At 46.8% G+C, this 15131-nt stretch overlaps 1 long non-coding RNA gene across 1 annotated transcript; it reads right to left on the bottom strand.

The window, feature by feature from the left end:
* Window positions 1–8794: 8794 nt before the first annotated feature.
* Window positions 8795–15037, bottom strand: LOC139041269 (uncharacterized). The gene is made up of 2 exons (XR_011496097.1): window positions 14648–15037; window positions 8795–12515 (listed from the first exon to the last, which is right to left on the bottom strand). It is a non-coding gene; the product is annotated as an uncharacterized lncRNA (long non-coding RNA).
* Window positions 15038–15131: the final 94 nt, after the last annotated feature.

Here is a 15131-nt window from a genome sequence, read left to right as displayed (position 1 = left end):
ATGATGAGCACCTTTTCATGTGTCTATTGGCCATCCGTATATCTTCTTTGGAGAAATGTCTGTTCATGTCCCCTGCCCATTTTGTGATTGGGTTGTTTGATATTTTGTTGTTGAGCTGTGTGAGTTCTTTATATAGTGTGGAGATTAACCCTTTGCCGGATAAATAACTTGTAAATATTTTTTCCCAGTTAGTGGGCTGTTTTTTTGTTTGAATCCTGTTTTCCCTTGCCTTGAAGAAGCTCTTTAGTCTGATGAAGTCCCATTTGTTTATTCTTTCTATTGTTTCCGTCATCTGAGGAGTTATGGTGTCCGAAAAGATTCTTTTGAAGCTGATGTCAAAGAGTGTACTGCCGATATTCTCTTCTAGAAGCCTTATTGTTTCAGGGCTGATCTTTAGGTCTTTGATCCATTTTGAGTTTGTTTTTGTGAATGGTGAAAAAGAATGGTTGATTTTCATTCTTTTACATGTGACTGTCCAGTTTTCCCAGCACCGTTTGTTGAAGAGACTTTCTTTCCTCCATTGTAGGCCCTCAGCTCCTTTGTCAAAGATTAGCTGTCCATAGATGTGTGGTTTTATTTCTGGGCTTTCAATTCTGTTCCATTGATCTGTGCACCTGTTTTTGTACCAGTACCATGCTGTTTTGATTACTGTAGCTTTGTAGTATGTTTTGAAGTCAGGGATTGTGATGCCTCCCGTTTTCCTCTTTTTTCTCAGGATTGCTTTAGCAATTCGGGGTCTTTTGTTGCCCCATATGAATTTTAGGATTCTTTGTTCTAATTCTGTAAAGAATGTCATTGGGATTCCGATTGGGACGGCGTTGAATCTGTAGATTGCTTTAGGTAGAACGGACATTTTAACTGTGTTTATTCTTCCAATCCATGTGCCTGGAATGTCTTTCCATCTCTTTATGTAAAGATGACTGGCTTTTAATGCTCAAGAGGACACTTTTCTGGCTGCTGCTGGAACCTGTGTTCCCCTAATTGCAATTCGAAGACCCCGGAGAAATGCGAGGTCATTAAGGAAATGGGTTTGTCCACACACACCACACACTGTCTCTACCCAGGTGGGTGATGTCACTTTTGAACTGGGCTTTGATGTTGTCGTGTTGATCTCCTTTCAAGAAATATGCTTCCTCCTATAGGTAAGAACGCTCTGGGGTCAGCCCCGTGGGGTGGTGGTTAAATTTGGCACGCTCCACTTCAGCAGCCCGGGTTCACAGGTTTGGATCTCGGGCACGGGTCTACACCGCTCATCAGCCATGCTGTGGCGATGACCCACATAAGAAATAGAGGAAGAGTGGCACAGATGTTAGCTTAGGGCTCATCTCCCTCAACTAAAAAGAGAGGGAGATCGGCAACAGATGTTAGCTCAGACTGAATCTTCCTCAGCAAAAAAAAAAAAAAAAAAAAAACTTTTGCCTTAGAAATGGCCTGGGCAACCAATCACGTAGAACCAAGAAGTAGCAGTTGTTGTCAGCACCAATTGCAAACCTTGCCAAGCAACCTGTGTAATGTGGAGTCAGACAAAAGAGAGAGGACCCCTGAAAGAGAAAGGCAAAATGGACTCTGTGTGGCCAACTGGGACCTAAAGTAAAACAGAGTCAAGTGGCCATGCCAGGGCCGTGTGCAGTCACATAGTCTGTGCTCAGAAAACCATGGCTTGGACCTGGACCTGAGCGTTCCCTCCTGACAGACGGCCAGAAGCCTGAGGGAGGTGATTCTAGGACACCAGGATCTGTCAGGGAAACCAAGGAATCGGGCGGCTTGCAGATCATCCTGTGTGGTCAGTGGTTTCTGCCTTCATGAGCCCCGCCCTCCCGGAGCGGACTTTCCATTTGTTCTGAAGGTCGCGTCTCCCCAGTCTGGTTTGCAAAGGGTGTGAGCTGATAAACCAACGGCAGACAATAGGCTGTCCTGGGGTGTGAGGGAGCCATGTGGTGTAAACCTAATTCGGCCTGACCTGGTTTTTCCAAAAGGGCCTGATGTCGCCAGTGAGCATGCATTGTGGATCTGCTTTAAGCATTTGCTGTGCCCCAAAGATGAGAACAATGCTCTTAAGATAAAGAAAGATGCAGCCTCCCCCTCGTTGGCATTTCCTTAAGGATAAACATCTCTCCCAGGCTGGGAATGGCCCGCTGTGCCCACCTGGCTGTGTCCATCCAGACAGCAGACCTGCCGCCTGCTGTGTGAACAGCTGTGCTGTGCCGGCTCAGCGACCTCGTGACTTTTGTAAAAGGGACATTCCAGTCACATGCGATGGGTGCTCTTTGTTCCAACACTGCATATGACTGCTCTGCACATCCACTTTTTTGGTGCCCTTCCTTTTGTGGGGAAGGAGGGCCCCGGGCTAGCCTGGCCTTCAGATCTGGCTCATAATAAACTCACCCCAATTTTGATTTATAAGTTGGTTATGGATTATTTTCGTCGACAGAGCAATAAAGCTTTCCTAACTAAATTCCTCTATTCCAGATGTCTCTATGTGATGCGGGGTCAGTGAGCTGAGGAGTCGAAAGAAAAATTTCTTGGACTCTCAAGGTCTGGCAGTAGTGCTCTTTTATTTAGAAAATAGTGTGGAACAGCATGGGGACAGGACCCATGGGCAGTCAGAGCTGCTGCATGGGGACAGGAGTCATGGGCAGGAGGAGCTGCTGCTGCAAACATGGGTTGAGGGTAGGGCTAAATTTAAGGCATAGGTATGTGAGTTGTCTCTTTACAAGACAAAGGAAAGAATATGTCAAAAAAAGTTCTTAAAATGGTATCAGTACAGGTGGGGTCTGGTTATTGGATGGTCTTATAACTTTTAGATAAGAATCAAACCAGATTAAGTAAATGGCAGAAGCCACCACCTTAAATATTATCTTCAGCTAGAGACAAAGGAGGATGTTGGTGGTGGGGGGAGTCAGCTACATGAGGTCACCAGACAAGCACAATAAACAAGACTTAAGTCCTTGCCGTCCCCATTAAGAGTTTCCAGAGATAAGGTCGTCCCCCCTTCCTCCTGGTGCAGGGAGGGAGACACCCCCACAGATGGAGACTTCCTTCACAAATGCAAATATCTCTCATCAAAGGGCAAGCAAACTCCACTCCTCAGAGCCTCCTTCCCGTCTGCAGTTTTTAACAGTAACCAGCCTAAAATAATCCTCATCATATGGACAGTGATTCATCTCTTTGTGCCTTTACAAGCCTGGCCCCCAGGGGGTACCGGTAGGCACCCTAGGCCAGAGGAGCCTAGAGGGACCTTGGAGCGAATGGGGAAGGCTGACCTTTTTAATTTGGCTTTAAATTGGAAAGAATTGTGTTTATCAAGTCTGAACAAACTGCTTGATAGAGAAATGAGAGACTGAACGTGTTCAGCTCTGAAGAAAAGGGACACTAGCTCCTCCCGGCCTTTACCAAAAGGCACCCTTAGGTGACTAAGGACCTCAGCGGGAGTGTCAGAGGATCAATCCTCGCGACGTGCAGCAGTCCCATAGGGAACTCCACTCTCATTCACGGTAATTAATTACAGGCTCGTCTGGGGACGCGCACATAAGGGCTGGTCACGCACGCTCCGAGCTCCCACGGCGGGGTTAAACTGCCAGCGGGAGAAACTGAGGCATGTAAGAGAGTGTTTACGACCTTTCTATAGGGAGTAACACTCACAAGCAGCACACTTCTGACCCATTACATTGTCCTTAGAAGTTGTTCGGACTTTATAACAAAATAAAAGAGAAGTGGGAAATTGAGCTTCTAAAACAGCCTGGTCAGTTCCTGAATGGGCAGCCTTTCCTCCGGACTCCAGTTGGCTTTATGCTGTGATTGCAATTGCTTAACAAAGGGGGATCCCAAGCCAGATTGCTAAGACCAAATGAAAGAGAGAAAGAGGAAAAAACTGGGAAAACAAGTTTTTCCACCGTGGTCTGCTATGAGCACACCTAACTCAGAAATCTAAGGAAAATCTTTGTCGTATGTGTCTGTGTGTGTCTATATGCACGTTACAAATGTGTGGCATTTTACCTCCGGGTGGTACAATTTCTAAAGAGCTCTATTCCCTTCACTTAACGTAAGCACTTACAAAAAGTTTTTCTAACTAGAACTAATCCAAACGTCTTTTAAGTTAACATGATATAAATTAATCTTTGGTAACTGAAAGCTTATTTAAATTTGTTGGTTTGATTGAAAAGACATGTCCTCGAGAGTTAGCCCTGGGTATGATGCAAGCATGCGGCCTGGGTTTACTAGTTAGGGGGGAAAAAACCAAAAAAAAGCTCATGTTATCCCTGTTACAAATTTGTCAGCATAATAACTTAGAATGGTAGCCAACTTTGCCTAATGTCTCGTGAAGTTTTGAGGGCAATCTAAACATCACTACTGGGAACAAATGATTTAGATATAAATAAAATAAGAGTTTATAGACAAACTTTTCACAATAATTATAGTTTATGGCATGTGTATTGAAAATAACTGTCAAAATCTCTTTGATAACTTGAAATTTTGAAGTTTTGCTAGGTTAATTTAAATGATGAAGATTCCTTAAGTACCCAGATGATCTCTAAAGAAGATAGAGTATTGGACATTAATTATTAAATGTAAGTTTATCCACTTTTGGTTTCTTATTGCAGAAAAGCTAAAAGAGTTTGTTTTTTTTACTGTAAAGTGGCATGTTTCTGGAAATTATGAAGAGTGTTTAGAATGCTGAGATAAAAGACAGCTTACAATTGCCTACCTTTTTAGTGTTTACTAGGGTCTGTTAAAGGGCAAAGAGTTCTAATATGTGTGATTAAAGCTACCAGAAATTAATAAGGAAAACATATTTGTATTTGAGGAAAGTAAGGTGTAAGTTTTCAGTAAAGGAGGTATAAAGAACGGACATGTTTTGTTTGGTTGGTTAAGAAAAATAAAATTTGTCCTAAAGTATTTGCAGGGGAAAAGAAAGGCAGGGGACAAATTCTGAATGTAAAAGAAAGTTCTGGAAGGTTGGTGAAAGAGAAATTCTGAAAAGAGTTTTACGCATAGTCAAGCTGGCTAAGATTGAAATGAATCTAATTAACTAAATGGGTTTTAAGATGAAAAAGTAAACTGATACCAAAGTTAGAATTTCACTTTCTCTCTTAAAAGGATCATTTTCTTAAATTCTTAGTCTGCTCTTGATAAGGAGGTTATAAAAGGTTTTTCCATGATGTAATGTATCCAGAATTTGAAATATGATGTACATCCAAAAAAAAAAAATTAAAGAAAAAAAGTTTTTCCTTCTAAGTTTACCTAAAGGACAGAAGATTGATGTTTTGGTAAGATAATTTCCTGTGTACAAAAAGACAGAGGTTTCTCTATTAAGGTTTTTGCCGTTTCTCTTGTCACTTTGTTTAAATATTATTCAAAGCATTGTTTCAGTGACCCTTGTTTCACCATGACAAGATCAGCAACCTCTTGCTCTTGTTTCAATAAGTGTTTTAAGACCTTTTGATATTTTTGACAAGCTTCTCTCTCTCAAAAAAAATTCAAGTCCTGAATAAAGGCTTTCCTTTGACCCGGAGGAAGGAAGAGAATTTCTCTGAGGATTTTCAGAGGGCCCCTGGGACTTCTCAGAGAAGTTTGTTCTCTCTTCCTGTGAAGGACGGATACTCGTTAGGTTCGTTTGGTGCTAAACTGCATGAGAAGCATTGTCAAGTAAGTGATGACAAACCTTAGGTTCTATTGTGCAGGTAAATATTACTCACTATTTTAACCCTGCTACGTTGCTTCCAACATCACAAGGGGAGAAGACCACGCCTGCATTCTATTGTTTAATTTGGTTTACAGATGGGTCTTACTTAAACCATAAGCAAGGATGTTATCAAGCTGGAGATGCTGTCCAGCCTTGAATGCCTGCTACTTTCTGTTAACTCTGCTAACCCAGTAAAAAGATTTCCTTGAATAAGCTCAGGAAATTGCTACGGAAGAAAAATAAAATAAAATAAAATAAATATATATTGGTTGCATCAACGAAAATAACCCATAACCAATCTATAAATGAAAATTTGGGAGAGTTTATTCTGAGCTAAAATGTGAGAACCATGGCCCAGGGTCTTTCCTCCCAAAAGAAGCAAGGGCACTGAAGAAGTGGGGTGCACAGAGTGGTTATACACCCCCAAACAGGATGTTTCACATATGATTGAAACGTCCCTTTTACAATAGTGACAAGGCTGCTCTGTGGGCACAGCGCTTGATGGAAACAGCAGATAGGCCTGCTGTCTCGGTGCACACAGCAGGGTGGCAGTCTGTTGTCTCCAGCTGGGTGGTCACAGGTGAGCTGGGAGGTGAGTGCAGCAATCAGTTCCTAGCCTAAGGAAAAATGCTTATCCCTAAGGAAATGCTAATGTGGGGGAAAGTTGCACCTTTATCTCAAGGGCCTTTGTTCTGGCCATAGGAAATGTCTAAGTAGATATGCAATGCGTGCTCAATAGCCAGTCGGGCCCTTTTGGAGGAAAAAAAAAAGTCAGGCCGAATTAGGTTTATACCAAATGGCTTCCTCATGTACTCCAATATATCCTATTGCTTGCCATTTTTATTTGTCAGGGGGATAAATGTGCCCCCTCCTAACCCAGTCTCCAGGGCCCAGCCCTCGCCAGGAAGCCCGGACAAAGCAGGACACTTCTGCCACATCCAGCGACGCCTCAGTCCCCTCCAACAGCAGTCATGGCCAAGGACTGTCCATGGATCATGGCCTGGGCAAGGTGCTGGGCACAAGAGCTGGAAGATGCCTCGTGAGCAAGGCCACCTAAGGCCAGGCCATCTGGCAAACAGGCCAGCTGGTTTGCCAGCAACCGTGCTGCAGGAGATGGCCATGGGGCTGGCCAGATCTCAGACGGGCCACTTAGCGCTGCGTGGCCGTGGGCAAGATGCTTCAACCCACGAGGACTCTTAGCTCCTGCCTCCAAGGCAGAGGTGGTTAGAGTAGCCACCCAGCCACCTGGGCTGTCCGCACACAGTAGGCCCTCTCCCAGCTGCAAAACAGGTGCCACACTCAGATGCCACTTCAGCCCACGGCCTCTAGACCCCTCTGGGCTTCCCTCAGGGGATCATGGTCTCCTGTCCCCAAGATGGAGGGCAGAGGCAAAACCCAAGGGGCACGCAAACAACCAGTGGCCTGGTTTCAGGAGACACCGCAAGACGGGTTCCCCTAGGCTGTCTCCTTGTGTGTGGCAAGGGACAACACCATTATCTGGGTTCGGAAATTATAACCCTCCACGCAGATGACAGCAGCAGAATCACCCACATACTTCCAGGAAAACAAACTCCAAACGTGTGGGAACTCCTGACAGCTCTGAGAGGACCCATCCTGTCGAGAGCAGCAGAGAAGATGCCCAGTTCGAAGGGCAGGAAAAGCCCCACTGGTCTTAGGGATTCCCGAGGTGGGCAGCCCTGTTAGCGGTTCTGTGTGGCACGAGGTTATCAGCATCTGAAAATGTCGTGCTGGGTGTCTGTTTCAGGACAGAGCCTGAGCACAGCAGACAGTTCACAGTGTGAGTGGCAGGCCGCAGGTTCGTGCCTGCCCAGCATAGGCAGCTGTCCCCTCTCCTGGGTCCCATTGCTGTGGACTGAGTTGGGTCCCCCCAAATTCATAGACTGAAGCCCTAACTCCCATGGTATTTGGAGGGGGGCGTTTGGGAGGTGATTAGGTTTGGATGAGGCCACGAGGGCAGTGCCTCATCTTAGGATCAGTGCCCTTATGAGAAGAGACACCAGAGAGCACTCTTTCCACCACGTGAGGACACAGTGAGGAGGCAGCCGCCTGCAAGCCAGGAGGAAAGAGCCCTTACCACAGACAAATCAGCTGGCACCTTGATCTTGGACTTCCAGCCTCCAGAACTGGGAGAAAACAATCTGTTGTTCAGGCTGCCCAGTCTGTCATCCTACGCTACGGTGGCAGCGTAGACTGAGACACCCATCCTCTCCCACTCACCGCTCTCAAAGTTGCCTCTCAGACCCCAGCCTGGCTTCCTAGTGCTGACCAAGAACTGACCAGCACTGAATAGAGTTCCCATAAAAATCCTTACCTCCCAACCAACCCACAGGGCCTGCTCAGAAAGCCAAGGGTCCCAAACTGGACACATCAGCCAGCTGCAGAAGGAAATGACCGGCTGTGGGGCAGCAGGGTGGGGCCAAATCCCTGACATCCCCTGCATGCCCTCTTCTGAAGCCTGGGTACCCTTGACCACGGAGACCCCCCCCCCCCCCCCGGGTCTGGCAGGACCTGCTTCATGGAGCTGTGGCTAAGTCTGGGATCAGATGCCAACTTGCATCTGAGCTGGAGCCCCTAAAGGCTCCTTGTCCATCACACCTGGTTGACTGTCCTGGAACCTGGATGCTGCCCAGTGCTGGGTCCCCACACTGACCACCACTGCAGGGTGCAGGCCTGCACACCCACCCTGCCGGGCCCTCTCCTGGCAGTTTGGCCTGGCAGCCTCAGACCACAGCGTCATGGCTGTTGTGCAAGGCTGACCACGGCCTCAGGGTCAAGGCTCTCTCCTAGTCACACCACCGGGGGTGCAGAAGCAGCAAAAGGGACAGACACGGAGAGAGCCAAGTCTACAAAGAGGCGCACTGGGCGGGCGGCCTGCACATCCGCCTCTCCGGGACGCCGAAAGCCGGGAGGACTCCACCTGGAAACCGCGGCCCTCCTAATGAGGCTGTGGGACCCCACACGGCCGCGGAGACTGCCACGCGGAGCGCCCAGCTGTTTCTGGGATGCTGACGCCAAGCAGCCGTGACTCCCTGCCCGGAACGGTCTTGACAGACGGTGTGCGCACTTTGCAGCAGTCAGTGACGTCTCAGCAAAGCTGCTCCGCGGGAACAGGGAAGGACGGACAGGCCTCCCCAGTGTGGCCGGCACACGGCGGGGGGACCTCGGCGCCTCTGTCCATATGGCAACCCTCCTCCGCCAGCCCGAGGGGCCCGGGCTCTCCCCCGACCCTGCCACCGCCGCCTGGGGAGGTGGGGACCCGCGCCTCACCCCGGACCCCGGGCCCCGGGCCCGAACCCCACGCCGACCTCGAGCCCCGGCCCCGGCCCGCTCCACTCGAGCCCTCCAGCCCTCGCGACCCTCGCCGTCCGCCCCAGCCCGGCGCGCCCCCCTCGGAGGCCGGGGCTGACCCTTCTGGCCGAGGCCCCACGCTGGGACCTGGCTGGGCCCGGCCTGCAGCCCTGGGGGTCCCCGGCCCCGCCCACGACCTGACCCGACCCGCCCCCGGCCCGCCCCCCGGCGCCCCGCGCGCGCGGCCCCCCGCCCCAGGCCCGCGCCGCATGGCACACCTAGGGTGGGGGTGCTCCTCAGCCGGCCTCCAGGCGGCTCGTAGCCCCACCAGACAGGGCGGGCCCGGCTCCAATATATCCTATGGCTTGCCATTTCTATTTGTCATCTCTCCCTTTTGATCTCTAATCTTTCGATAGAAAGCATTGATGATCAAAATATTGTCCCTCGGCGCCAGGGTGGTTGCTGCCTGCCCTGGGTCCATCGTGTCCCTCGGTGCTAGGCTTTCATCTCATTTATTTGCCCAATCATGCAGGTCCGGAGGGAAATAGAGGATAAGCATAGAGGTATATATTAACAGAGGAAGCATCTCATAGGTCATGTAATTTCCAATTAATTTTAGATTGTTGCATAGACATTGTGTATATGCTTCTCTATGACTCTTCACGTTTACGTTGCATATGATCATAGAACAAGCACAGTAAGAATGATAAGACTTCAACATATTTGAAAACAGTTTAAAATGAGTTCTGGGGTTGGCCCCGTGGCCGCGTGGTTAAGTTCGCGCGCTCCGCTGCAGGCGGCCCAGGGTTTCGTTGGTTCGAATCCTGGGCGCGGACATGGCACTGCTCATCAGACCACGCTGAGGCAGCGTCCCACATGCCACAACTAGAAGGACCCACAACGAAGGATATACAACTATGTACTGGGGGGCTTTGGGGAGAAAAAGGAAAAAAATAAAATCTTTAAAAAAAAAATAAAATGAGTTCTTACGCATAGTTTTTATCAGAAAACGCAATTTGTCCAGGGTTATAAGATAGGCCAACCATCTGGAGGCACCAAGCAACCATTACTGTAGTTTGTATGCTATTTTTACAGCACTGATTAAAGAAAACAACAATTAGTTTGAATAGTATGACTAGCACAAGAATTCCAAGAAGTAATAGAAATAGGAATTGCAATCCAGATCGAAAAAGGGAACCGATACTGAAAGGGAGCCAACCAAACAAATCAAACTGGGTGTCGGATCACATAAGGCATCCACCTGCTTCTTCGTGTGCTTTAGCAGAGATGACACGTTGGAAGACTCATCAGGTATAAAAGCACAGCATCCAGTCTGAATGGCTGTATATGTACCACCTTGGGATGCAGTAAGAATATCTAAAGCCATTCTGTTTTGAATGACAGCCCTTCTCATTAAAGGCATTTCAGTATTTAATGAGACTATTCCTGCTTGACTATCATTAAGGGCTTCTTGAGTAAATTTAGTCAGATCTTCCATATGTAATAATGACATCTTTTAGCCCCAAAGAAGCAGCAAATATAGCTGCAAATATAACCATACCAGTGGAACACTGAACAAGCCCATCCGGCCTTAAAGAGAGGGAGATTGGCAACAGGTTTTAACTCAGCCTGACTCCTTCCCTGCTTTTAAAGGAAACTCAGGTTGCAGGGTCTTAGCCATCCAGGCAGTAGCCAAGGCAAGAGATTTGTTCCACATGACCACTGAGTTCCGTTAGGACTCACTCCATAAATGCCTGGCCTTCAAGTTCAGTCTGTTCCAAATTAGTCACTGTAAGTATGATAGCATTCCAAACAAATTGTAAATAGGTAACACAACTTAGGCACAACAAATGTTTAAATGAGGAGATAGAAGGTTGGCAATACAGGCCTGGTCCGGAGTGTTGGGACAGCTGTCTACAACAGATGCCGTCTTCTTCTCCTCCTGGTGTGGTCCTTTCCAACTGGCCTGCAAAGAGTCTTTTATTTGATGTCTCTTTCAATAAACAAATTCTCCAGGTTATGGTCCAAGATCCTTAAGTTCTGGGAGCTCTGTGAAAGAATCAGCTACCAGTCTTTCAATTCTGTTCAGCACATCAATAAGACCATGACAACAATGTAATATATCCCTTAAGCAAAGCTGGTTCATATATTTCTTCATCTAATTGCACAGGCTGTTTTATTATTTCAAAAGGAGACAGCCGATGTTTACAAAAAGTGTAGATCTCAGATTAAGGAGCACGAGCACAAGAGCTTTTGGCCATCAGAGAGTAAAGGCTTAGGAAAGCTTTGCCAGCTAAGTTTTGGTTGTGCCATTAGTTGTTTTACCAATCCTGAGGATCGAGGATGGTAAGCACAGTGGAAATGCTGCAATATATGCCAAAGGTTACAAATAGATTCAATTATTTACCCAGTGAAATGAGTTTCCCAGTCACTGTGTAACTCGGGAGGAATTCCTCAAACAGCAATTATCCTTTTCAATAATAATTTACTGAAAGCCATCACTCTTCTTCCAGGAAAAGCCTCAAAACAATGATCATTATAAGATATATTTATCCTTGAGATGGTGGCATTTGGACAAAGTCCAATTGTCATACCTCAAAAGGTCCCTTAGGAAGGGAAAGTGGCCTTGTGACTCATGAAGTGGCTTCTCTGGATTTGGGCACATAGCACAAGTAGAGGCCATATGAGCCACTGGGAGAAAGTTTCCAAAAGTACTGTTTTTTACCTTTTGTTGAACCTATATATATTTTAACTTGTTTTATTTTTCTTCCATAGCAATTTTCTGAGCCTATAGAAGGAAATCTTTTACTGGGTTAGTGTAGTTAATAGAAAGTGATGCGGGGTCGGTGAGCCGAGGAGTCGAAAGAAAGTTTCTTGGACTCTCAAGGTCTGGCGGTGGTGCTCTTTTATTTAGAGAATAATGTGGAATAGCATGGGGACAGGACCCATGGGCAGTCAGAGCTCCTGCTGCTGCCCCGAGTTGAGGGTTAGGGCTAATTTTATAAGGCATGGGGACGTGACTTATTTTTACTGGAAAGAGAAAAGATGATGTAAAAAGTCATTAAATGATTTCAGTGCAGATGGGGTCTGGTTATTGTGCGGTCATATAACTTTAGATACGAATCTGGTCACATAGATCGGCTTGTAGGTGAGGATGCCCTGGGCTTCTCTCCCTGGGGCAGCCCTAATTCATACCATAAAAAAAGTCCACTGGGTCATATAGTTTGGCATGTAGGTCAGGTCACCTTGGGCTTCTCTAGCTGGGGCAGCCTTAATCCACATCATAAACCCCCCCTGAACTCATTTGGCCCCGAAATCTTTTGGGGATATGGACGATGGTCACTCTTCTGTAACTACTTCCGGCTGTACGAGGTCACAAAGCTGTCCCTAAATGGGGCCATAGGTATAGGTAGGAGGTTCAGCAGACCGGAAGGCCGTGCCCGTGGAGTCCAAGGCTGACAAGGCATCCAGAGCCTCTGGAGACGAGAGAATCATTTGACGAGAGGTGGTCCAGGAGGTGAGACTTTGTTGACATGCGGAAGACAAACAATGAAATAGACAACAAATTATAATAAGAAATACGAGCAATATGATTAACCCAATGACTAAGGTTTTGATAGTAGTCCAGAAACCTGGTCCTGACCAGGAGTTCAACCAATCGTTTAGAGACAGGGTAGGGTCAGACATGGATTTAATTTGGTGGCTCATATCAGATAGGAAGCCTGAGATATTTTGATGGTAGTCAGGAATATAAACACAACATTCAGTTTTTATAATGGCACAAGTGCCCCCCTGTGCTGCTGTCAAGACCTCCAGTGCCATTCTGTTTTGGAGGACTGCCTTACGCATTTGGGACACTTCTAAATCGAGCAGCAAAAGGCTATGTTGCGTATCATTTAATGTCTTCATAGGGCAGCAGCAGGAGCTCTGACTGCCCATGGGTCCTGTCCCCATGCTATTCCACACTATTCTCTAAATAAAAGAGCACTACTGCCAGATCTTAAGAGTCTAAGAAATCTTTCTTTCGACTCCTCGGCTCACCAACCCCACATCAGAAAGTAGCAGGCATTCAAGGCTGGACAGCATCTCCAGCTTGATAACATCCCTGCTTATGGTTTAAGTAAGACCCATCTGTAAACCAAATTAAACAATAGAATGCAGGCGTGGTCTTCTCCCCTTGTGATGTTGGAAGCAATGTAGCAGGGTTAAAATAGTGAGTAATACTAAGGTTTGTCATCACTTACTTGACAATGCTTCTCATGCAATTTAGCACCAAACAAGCCTAATGAGTATCCCTCCTTCATAGGAAGAGAGAGCAAATTTCTCTGAGAAGTCCCAGGGGCCCTCTGAGAATCCTCAGAGAAATTCTCTTCCTTCCTCCAAAGTCAAAGGAAAGCCTTTATTCAGGACTTGAATTTTTTTTTTTGAGGGAGAAGCTTGTCAAAAATGTCAAAAGGTTTTAAAACATTTATTGAAACAAGATCAAGGGGTTGCTGATCTTGTCATGGTGAAACAAGGGTCACTGAAACAATGCTTTGAATAATATTTAACAAAAGTGACAACAGAAACGGCAAAAACCTTAATAGAGACCTCTGTCTTTTTGCACATAGGAAATTATCTTACCAAAACATCGATCTTCTGTCCTTTAGGTAAACTTAGAAGGAAAAACCTTTTATAACCTCCTTATCAAGAGCAGACTAAGAATTTAAGAAAATTATCCTTTTAAGAGAAAGTAAAATTCTAACTTTGGTACCAGTTTACTTTTTCATCCTAAAACCCATTTACTTAATTAGATTCATTTCAATCTTAGCCAGCTTGACCATGCGTAAAACTCTTTTCAGAATTTCTCTTTCACAAACCTTCTAGAACTTTCTTTTACATTCAGAATTTGTCCCCTGCCTTTCTTTTTCCCTGCTAGAACTTTAGGACAAATTTTATTTTTCTTAACCAACCAAACAAAATATGTCCATTCTTTCTAGCTTCTTTACTGAAAACTTACACCTTACTTTCCTGGAATACAAATATGTTTTCCTTATTAATTTCTGGTAGCTTTAATCACACATATTAGAACTCTTTAACCTGACAAATAGAAACGGCGAGCAATAGCATATATTGGAGTCTATGAGGAAGCCATTCGGTGGAAACCTAATTCTGCCTGACTTGTTTTTCCAAAAGGGCTTGACATGGCCGTTGAGCACCCACGGTATTTCTGCTTAAATATTTGCTGTGTCCCAAAGCCAAGAACACAGGCCCTTAAGATAAAGGTGCAACGTCCCCCCACATTGGCATTTCCTTAAGGATAAGCATCTTTCCTCGGGCTAGGAACACAGGTGTGCTCACCTGTGACCACCCAGCTGGAGACAGCAGACCTGCCACCTGCTGTGCCCACAGAGCAGTCTCGTGACTGTTGCAAAAGGGACATTTCAATCCTATGTGAAACATGCTCTCTGGGGGTACATAACCACTCTGTGCACCCCACTTCTTTGGTGCCCTTTCTTCCTTTGGGAAGAAAGGCCCTGGGTCACGGTCCTCACATTGTGGCTCAGAATAAACTCACCCAAATTTTCATCTATAGATTGGTTATGGATTATTTTCGTGGACAGGTTTCTACCTGAATCCGTGTCTCCCGAGTTATAATTCTAATTGCCCAAGTACCTGCTGTTTAAATTATAGTGAATTTTTCCTTTCTATGTTCCCGAGACCAGACACACACAAACGGATCTAAAGAACGTTTCCTGGCAGTAAACGCACACGTGAGGATTCTAACGTCCCCGACGGTGGCGGGGCCGGGACAGTCCTGCGCGCAGGCTGGGCCCGCGGGGTCCCCCTTCCCACAGGACAGAGGACCCGGAGCCCCCGGTGTGACCTCAGGCCCCCACGTGGGGGCGGGGAGGATGGGCGGGGCCTCCGGTGTTAAAGGTCGTATGTCAAAACCGACCCGGACACTGTCCTGCTCAGGTCATTGTCTGTGTTCTTAAAGGGCACAGACGAACGGTGACTTCCCCAGGAGCCGACTCCTGACCCCGGACGTCACCAGACCGACCCACCCCCGTTTGTCCAGTTTTAGCTCCAGACGCCGCGCGCCAGCTGCGGAAACTGAGTCAGGACTTCCGAGTCCAGGAGGAGGAGGGGCCTCCCT

Source organism: Equus asinus, chromosome 20 (assembly GCF_041296235.1).
Source record: "Equus asinus isolate D_3611 breed Donkey chromosome 20, EquAss-T2T_v2, whole genome shotgun sequence".
In the NCBI taxonomy this organism is placed as follows: Eukaryota; Metazoa; Chordata; class Mammalia; order Perissodactyla; family Equidae; genus Equus; species Equus asinus.
The sequence above is the reverse complement of the archived record's forward strand: the minus strand, read 5'-3'. Positions and strand labels throughout refer to the sequence as shown.